Here is a 9,450-nt window from a genome sequence, read left to right as displayed (position 1 = left end):
CCCTTGCTGAGGAGACATTCATTCGACATTGCGTATTTGCCAAGCACCTGCCCGGTGTGTATGGACCCGGGGGAGGCCCAAAGGGTCGAAGGAAGACGGTAACTTCCAGGCGGTGTTAGGGGCACCCAGCACTCACAGTGGCCGGGAGGGTGGGGCTGGCCTAGTGGAGGCTTGTCCTTGGCAGGAAACACGCGGCTGAGCGCAGGGGGCCAGTTTTGGGGGCTCACGGGTCCTCAGTCTGTCTGAATGGGTGGGGGCTGGAGGAAGATTGGACCCTGATGGGCACCAGAGCCGGGGGGAGCCTCAGACCCCCACGGAGTCGCCTCATGCTTAGACAGGGATGAAAGTCAGGTCCACATGGCCTGGCTGCAGTTGTGGGGGCAGAGAGGGCCCCATTTGGGAGTGTGGGTGGGTCGGTCCCTCTAGGCAAGAGGCTGGCCCAGCTCTGGTCACTGGAAGCCTCTGTTACCCTCCCTGGCTGGAGCAGCTGTGGCCCCTCCCGGAAGCTCTCCCAGCCACGTGCTCACTTGTCTCTGGAACCACCTCCACCTGACCTGGGCCTCCCTCCCAGTCTTCCAGCCCCTCCGGCCCAGCCTCTCACGCACCGCCTCCTCCTCCTTGGTGTGCTATCTGTGGCAGCACGGCCACTGGGCCCGGGCAGGAGCAGCATCAGGAGCAGCTCAGCCATGCTGCCTGGAACCCTCACAAGGCCCTCCATAAAGCATCCCTGGGTGGGGGCAGGAGAGCCCCCACAGGTGCACCCAGCGTGGGCTCATGGGGGCCTGTGGGGGCCAAACAGATGCAGGGATGCGGGGTCCCAGGTGCTCTCACGGCCCCTAGATCCTTGTCCACCCTGGGACGTCCCGGCCCATGGAGTGCCCGGCTCGCCCATCCCCCTCTTCAGGGCCTGCCCTGCCCCCACTCCCTCCCCACAGGGGCCCCCACCAGTACTGACCAATCTCTGAGCAGCTGGGCCCACAGCCTGCCCCAGGAGGGTCTGTGAGGGGACAGCCCCCAACATCAGGGTGCACCCTGCAGGGTGGGGCCAGCCGAGGAGGGAGGTAGGAGGGCAGGGGCTGCAGCCCCCAGGGCAGGGGAACCTTGTCTGTCCATCTGGCAGCACACACTGGCTGGGAGGAAGCAGCTGGGAACAGTGACCCTCCCTGTTGCTGCGGGGCCCCAGCCTGAGGGGCTGCTCAGTCATCCCCACCACCCACCACTGGGCCAGGCCTGGGGGCAACCGGCAGTGGGCGTCGGGCAAAGGAACCGGGGGAGGAGGGGGCAGGGTGGCAGGAGATGAGGGTCAGGGGCCATCTCCCAACACAGCCGCCGTTTTTGTGTGAAGACTCCGGACCTCCCAGCCCCACCCTCAGGAAGTGCCGTCCCCTCCTTACAGACAGACGTCCGCCTGTGGGGACTCTGGGAGCCCCGGCTGGCTCACCCGCCTCTCCACTTCGCCTCACTCCTGTCCTGGGACAGAGGGTGCCCTGCCCTTGGGAGGTGGTGCTCCGAGGCCCGGCCAGAGTCTGCAGAACCCGCGTGTGTGTGCTGGGAGCCACTCCCCAGGCAGGCGGGGGAACAAGCGTGGCCCCCAACAGCGCAGGACAGGAGGAGGGGCGGCTATGGGGGCCCGCCATTTGCTGTGCACACATGGCCCCTCTGCAGGGAGAGGGGCTCTGTCCCGGCCGTGCCACCCCCACCCACTGCCCAAGCCTGCTGCCTCCCAAGTCCCCCGGCATCCACCTCTTTCCCTGAGGCTGTCCCTGGGTCCAGGCTGCCCCTCAGCACCCCCAAGTGGCCCCGTACTCAAGTCCCACCTTGTGTGTCTGTGGGGGGGCGGTAGCAGGGCTTCTGGGAGTGTGGTGACAACCAAGGACAGGAGGGGCTGGGAACGGTGGCCGGGGCTGGTGAACCCTGGCCCTGCTAGAGACGGGAGGGGCACTGGCGCTGGGGCTGGACCGGGAACCTTCCCTCTCCTTCGCCCCACACTGAGGTGGGCGGGGCCTCAGGCTGCACTTTGGCCCAGGGCCTGAGTCTCCTCCTGGCTGGGATAACGGGACACACCCAGGGCGCCCGGCAACCGGCAGGGGTCGGAGCCATCTCCGGGCACTCACGGGGCCTTGGCACAGAGGCTTCCGCCTTAGAGATAAAGGCGCCCGAACAGGAAGGGGTGGGCCGAGGGGAGATTGGCAGACCCCAGGCTTCCCACCCCGACCGGGACACCCCCAGCCCTACCCCGTGTGCTGACGGCCGGTGGCGCTAAGAGGTGCCAGGAGAGAAGCCCACAGCCTGGTCCTGGCTGCAGCAGCAGGGCGCCTGGTCAGCGCTCTGGGGAGCCTTGTGCTCACTCAGCCCGTTCCCAAGTGAGGACACCCAGTGCCACGCAGGCAGAGCCAGGCTGCAGCCACGTCCCGCCCACCCCACACAGAGCCCGTGTCCCTGCCAGCTCTGCCTGTCGCCTCAGCTTCCCGTGCAGCAGGGGGTGCGCAAAGGCCTCTGTCGGGGACCCCAGAGCAGCTGTGAGGGGCCCTGGGCTTGCAGGTCCAAAGTGGGCACTGCCCAGAGCCGAGCCCTTGGTGTCTGGGCCCCGGAGGACAGCTGCACGGCTCCAGGGGTTCCTGCTTGGGGGGATCCCCAGGAGGAGCCTGTTGGGGTCAAGTGTGGCAGGTGCTTGAAGAACCAGAGGTGGGGGGTATGGGCTGCTGGGGGTGGGGGTCCCGGCTGGCCATGCAGAGGTTCTTGGCGCCGGTGAGAGAGCAGGGCTGGCTGGGAGATGGGAGCCAGGGGTCCGGACCACCCCAGGGCCAGGGAGGACATCTACTCTCGCAGGCTGCCTGTTCTGTGCCGGGGAAGCACCCCAGAATCCCAGACAACCGTTCCTTTCCCTGGCCCTGGCCCGGCTGCCCTGGGGTCTCCAGCCTCTGTGATTCCAGTGAGCCTGTGCTGCCAGGGTGGCAGGTGGTCCTGAGGAAGAGAGTCCCGGGAAGACGCCAGCCCCTGCACCAGGGAGCTCAGAAAGTGCCCATCACCAGGCCCAGCCAAGGACCCAGACGTGACCACAGCAGCCCCGAGGCCAGGCGCTCATTCCGAGGGACAGGCTGGACCTCCCCGCACAGACGTCGCCATGGCCTATAGGTAGTTGCAGCTGCTGATACTAAGAAGCAGCAGGGGTCAGGCGGGCAGGGGTCAGCCTGCAGCAGGGGTCAGGCGGGCAGGGGTCAGCCTGCAGCAGGGGTCAGGCGGGCAGGGGTCAGGCTGCAGCAGGGGTCAGGCGGGCAGGGGTCAGCCTGCAGCAGGGGTCAGGCGGGCAAGGGTGCAAGGTCTCTTGGAAGCTGGCGGGGGTGTCTAATGAATGCCAGTGGCGACCCTGGTTCTCAGAGAACCGGGGTGGGGAGATGCCCGTGAGAGCCTCAGACAGCAGGACCTGCATCCCGCCAACCTTCCAGGTTTATTTGTTTAAAAAACAATGACTGAGAACTGAAAGTGAGATAAGATACCGTCACGATTCTCTGCCAAGTGATAAACGCCTGAGGGACGCTGCCAGCGCCAGGTGGGAGCGGAAAGAGGGATGCTTGGTAGAGGCCAGAGACACGAAAAGCAGCGACAGCCTCGTGCTGCCCTGGCTACTTAGGAGACAAGGGGGAGCCACCCCATCAGAACCGCGCCGGGCACCCCCGTGGTCGGCCCGTGCTGGCTTTAATCATGAGTCAACCACACAGGAAGGGACTGGGGAACGCGGCTTCCCGCGGGGACATCCCTGTGACATTCCAGGCGAGCATCGGGCTGGGGAGGCAGCTTATCCCATGTGACTTTATCCGTTTAGTGGAATTCCAATAAAAATCCAATTTTAAATGTTTAGGTGAAATTCATATTACCTAGAATTGAGCATTCGAGAGTGAACAGTTGCGTGGCACTGCACACTCAGCCGTCACCTCTGTCTAGTTCCCAAACGGTTCCGTCCCCTCGAAAGAAACGGACACCCCTCAGCAGTCACTCCCCGCTCCCCATCCACCCCTGGCAGCCACTCTTCCTCTCTGTGTCTGTGAACGGCCCGTTCTGGGCATTTCATGGAAATGGAGTCACACAAGTAATATTCTGTCCTGTGGATGGACCACATTTGTTTGTCCATTGTTTATTGATGGACACCTGGGTTGTTTCTACCTTTTGGCTATTATGGGTTATAGATAATGCTACTATGAACATTTCTGTAAACACTCCATTTTTTTTTTTTTGACAAGGTCTTGTTCTGTCACCCAGGCTGATGTGCGGTGACACAGTCACTCACTGCAGCTTTGAACTCCCGGGCTCAAGCCATCCTCCCTCCCCAGCCTCTCAAGTCACTGGGACTGCAGGCACATGCCACCATGCTCAACTAATTTAAAATTTTTTTCTTGTAGAGATGGGGTTTCACCATGTTGCCCAAGCTGGTCTTGAACTCCTGGGCTCAACTGATCCTCCAGCCTCGGCCTCCCAAAGTGCTGGGATTGTAGGCATGAGCCACCACGCTGGCCCAAATTCCATTTTTTAAATTTTTGTAAAAGCAGTGTTGAAGAGAACCTGAAAGAATGGATAGGATTCTAAACAATTTTAGCTCAGCTCAGTGTTGGGTGGAGACTTTCCCTATTAGATATCATAACACAGTGGCCACCAAGCAGACACCAGACTGCCAGAGCTCCTCGCCCCCAAAGAACAAGAGGGCGCCCCATATACCAGGAAGGCAGAGGCAGCCACAAGGAGGGGTATTTTTCATTTGAAATTCATGTCGCCTGTAATCCCAGCACTTTGGGAAACCGAGGCGGGCGGATCACCTGAGGTTGGGAGTTCAAGACCAGCCTGACCAACATGGAGAAACCCCATCTCTACTAAAATTACAAAATTAGCCGGGTGTGGTGGCACATGCCTGTAATCCCAGCTACTCGGGAGGCTGAGGCAGGTAAATTGCTTGAACCTGCGAGGCAGAGGTTGTGGCGAGCCGAGATCGCACCATTGCACTCCAGCCTAGGCAAGAAGAGCAAAACTCTCTCTCAAAAAAAAAGAAAAAAAAATTCATGTCATGTGATAATACAAATTTCAGTTGAATGAAATAATTTTCAGCCATATAATCTTTAGAAACATGTGGGACCAGCTGGGCATAGTGGCTCACACCTGTAATCCCAGCACTTTGGGAAACTGAGGCAGGTGCATCATCTGAGATCAGGAGATTGAGACCAGCCTGGCCAACATAGTGAAACCCCGTCTCTACTAAAAACACACAAATTAGCTGGGTGTGGTGGGGGGCGCCTGTAATCCCAGCTACTGGGGAGGCTGAGGCAGGAGAATTGCCTGAACACGGGAGGCAGAGGTTGCAGTGAGCTGAGATTGCGCCACTGCATTCCAGCCTAGGTGACAGAGCGAGACTCTGCCCCTCACCCCTCCACACACACAAAACCGCCACCAAAAGCCATGTGGGATTGTGGGATGTACGCCCATGTTCACAGCAGCGTTACTCACTGTAGCCAGAAGGTAGCTGCTGTGGTCACAATGTGTCCCCAGAATTCCTATGCTGAAGCTGATGGTCACTGTGATGGTATTAAGAGGTGGGGTAGGCCGGGTGCAGTGACTCACGCCTGTAGTCCCTGCATTTTCGGAGGCCGAGGTGGGCAGATCACCTGAGGTCAGGAGTTCGAGACCAGCCTGGCCAACATGGCGAAACCCTGTCTCTACCAAAAATACAAAAATTAGCTGGGTGAGGCGGTGGGTGCCTATAATCCCAGCTACTCAGGAGGCTGAGGCAGAAGAATCACTTGAACCCAGGAGGCACAGGTTGCAGTGAGCCAAGATTGCACCATTGCACTTCAGCCTGGGCAACAAGCAAGATCCTGCCACACACACACACACACAACCACCACCAACAAAACCCATGTGGGATTGTGAGATGTACACCCATGTTCACAGCAGCGTTACTCACTGTAGCCATAAGGTAGGTGCTGTGGTCGGAATGTGCCCCCAGAATTCCTATGCTGAAGCTGATGGTCACTGTGATGGTATTAAGAGGTGGGGTATTCTATGACAGCAGCAGGAGTGGACTCAGACTGTGGACACTGCCCAGGTGTCTGCTGATGATGAATGGAAAAACCAAATGTGGTCCACGCATGCACGGGGACAGTGGTCAACCTCAGACAGGGAGGAAATTCTGGCATGTGCTCTGTGGATGAGCCACAAAGGCAGTGCGCTGAGTGAAATAATCAGTCACAAAAGGACAAATGCTGTCTGATTCGAATTGTACGAGGCACCTAGAGGACTCAAATTCATAGAGACAGAAAGTAGAAGGGCAGGTGCCGGGGCTGGGGGTGGGAATAGGGAGTCGTTTAATGGGGACAGAGTTTCAGTTTGTGGTTTTGAGAAGAGTTCTGGAGATAAATGGGGGTGATGGTTGCACCACAGTGTAAGTGTCCTTAATGCCACAGGACCATCCACAAAAATGGTTATGGTGGTAAAATTCTGTCATACGTATTTTACCAAAATTTTAAAAAATACGTGGGGACATTTGGCTAATCTGTGAATGGGGAAAAACCTCCCACTGATAAAAAGCAGAATAATTTTCCAAGTAGATACATGATAGGTTGGACTTCATGAAAGTAAAACATTCTACTTTGTGTCAATCCTGAAACTAAAACATGGGACCCTAGGAAGGGCTGTCCCATAGACAGCAAAGGACGGCCTTCCTGCCCTGCAAGGGTCTTGCACAGATGGAGGAGGAAAACTTGAGAGGAAATAGAGAATTTGGAAGATACAGGAAGGAATGAAAAATCATCGTGGATTCACACCATCATGAGTGCCAGTATCTAGATATTCTCGTGTGGCTTACAGGCATCTCCAAGCTGCCTGGTCACTACCATCGTCCGTGTCCCTCAGGAAACACATGGGCAGGGCCTGGCAGGGGATCACAGTAGGCAGACCCAGTGTACAGAGAGCTGGGCAAAGCCATAGCCAGGTGGACAGGAACAGCAGCCAGACCTCCCTCTCCTGTGAACCTCTCCCCACTGCACTGGCAGCCATGGAATCCTTGCCTTGCTCTAGGGAACTGCCCCCACCATGATTCCTGGAGGCAGAGTTAGGAGTGAGAGGACATGCCTGAGGGCACAGGCATGGCCAGCACTGCCTTCCTGAAGCTCCAAGCCCCCATGGAGGGAGGCACCCATGGGCAGGACCTGGGCACCAGAGTGTGGTGAGAGGCAGGAGCTCCGACTGGGACAAAGGCAGCTCCTGGGCATCCCCTCACTCTCCGGCCACCCTCTCTGGGGCGATGAACATCAGAACAGGGACTCCGGTGGAGGGGCCAGTGTCTTCTGTTCCACAGCCCCATCTCACCCATCCCACTGCTCTACATGAGTTGCCGACCACTATAGACAAAACCAAGAGCTTCCAGCTGCGTTCGGCCACTGGAGAGCCCAGCAGGCCCCAGGAGGGAGAACTGGGGAGTCCAGCAGGCCCTGGGAGGGAGAAGTGGGGAGTCCAGCAGGCCCTGGCTGTCTCTGCTCCACAGGTAGCCTCTCCTCTCCCAGCCGTCTCATCTCCGGGTTCTGAGGACCCTGCCCCAAACCTTGAACCTCCAGGCTTATAAAGCCAAGGTGTCAGCCAGGGCACTGTACTCCTCACTTCACAAAGGGCCATTTTTTCCTTTGAGACGGGGTCTTGCTGCAGTGCAGTGGCATGATCAGAGCTCACTGAAGCCTCCGCCTCCCAGGCTCAAGCAGTCCTCCTGTCTCAGCCTCCCCAGTATGTGAGACGACAGGCATGCACCAGCACCACTGGATAATTTTTGTAGATTGTGTAGAGACAGGGTCTTACTATGTTGCCCAGGCTGGCCTCAAACCCCCGAGCTCAAGCTCTCTGCCCGCCTCAGCCTCAGCAGTTGCTGGGATTATAGGTATGAACCATTGCACCTGGCACCTGGCCCTGACGGTATCCTTGTGAGCCCTCCTCAAACCACACTACGTGATCACACCCGTTTCCCAGGATGGGGACAGAGCCCTGGGAAGCATGGGTTGAGGAGTGGGAACCACAGAAGGCTGGTGAGCAGCAGAGGGACATGAACAGATTTGTGTTTGGGATAAAATGGGGCTGGAAGTGGAGGTGGGGTTGGGAGTAAGGAGGGAGACGTAGCCAGAGGCGGGGGCTGCTGTGGCCGAGCCAGGGTGGGGACAGAAGAGAATGAACCCAGGAGGTTGACTCCACCTAACAGCCTGCCAGGGGCCCTGGGCGGCTCCTGCCACCCACAGGAGTGCAGAGCCCGAGGTGGCTCCAGGCCTCCACGGGGCAGCGTGGCCAGCGCCCGCCTCTGCTGCACCCACAGGGGTTGCTCGTGCTGCCAAGACCCAGCCTTGGGAGGGCAGAAGGGCCCGTCCTAGGGGCAGTGTTCCCCCAGACTGCCTCCCTGAGACCCCACAGCTGGTCCCACTCCCCGTCCCCACCCCACCCACTCTCTTGGGGTCTCGTCTGGTGGGAAGAAACGGCTTCCCCGGGGCCCTGGGCCAGTGGCTGCTTCTGGGGGCCCCATGGCTGCCGGTCGCCTCTGCCCCCTTCCCTCCCCAGGAGGCCTTCCGGGTCCCTCCACAGACCCCCACATCCCGTCCCAGGGCACCCCTGCTGATGGGGCTGGGCTGGGATGAGGGTCGGCCTGCCGGGGTCTGTCAGCATCCACGACGGCCCGGCCGCAGTTTCCCTCACTGTGGAGCTAACGACACCTCCTCCTGCCTGTGGGGGCCGCTTCTCCTTGGCCCCGTCTTCCCCACACCCGCTCTGCCAGGCAAACAGATCCCTCCCGCCCTCCTCGTCCTGCCCGGGCCTGTTTCCTGAGCAAGGTCACTGGAGTTGCTGGAGCCCAGAGCCAATAAAACCCAGTGATGCGCGCGGACCGGGAAGCCACCCCGCCCAGGATGTTTGCTCCGCGCCGCACCCCCCACCCCCACCGGGTTCTCCGGTGGCCTGCAAGGGGTCTCGGCTCTGCGGCCCCTGCCACCCACAGGCCCCCACTGCCCCAGGAGGTGAGGATGTAGGGGTCCAGGGCCCATGCTCCTTCCAGACACTCACCTGACCCCACCCGGCCTTTCATGCTGGTGCCCTGGGGGCATCCAGGCCTTGTCCTCTTCCCCCTGGCTCTGCCCAGCCTGGTCCATGGGCTGCCTGGGACCTCCCCAGACATCTTCAGCCCTCTCAGCCCACTGAGGCCATCAGACCCCGGGGCCTTGTCCTCCCACATGCTCCAAGCAGGAACCAGCCAGGTGCCACTGCCCCCTTCTCCAGGCCTGGACAGGGGCTGCCTCTGCCTCGTGAGCACCCCTGGGGCCCCGGCCCCGGGCCAGGCCGCTGTGTGTTCTCCTGAATGACTCACAGCCTCCGCACACTCCCTGTGTATGCCTCTTCCCGCCTCTCATCCAGTCTCCTCTCTCAAGCTGGAGTGAGCGCAGC

Source organism: Pan paniscus, chromosome 18, assembly GCF_029289425.2.
Source record: "Pan paniscus chromosome 18, NHGRI_mPanPan1-v2.0_pri, whole genome shotgun sequence".
In the NCBI taxonomy this organism is placed as follows: domain Eukaryota; kingdom Metazoa; phylum Chordata; class Mammalia; order Primates; family Hominidae; genus Pan; species Pan paniscus.
This window is presented reverse-complemented; position numbering follows the sequence as displayed.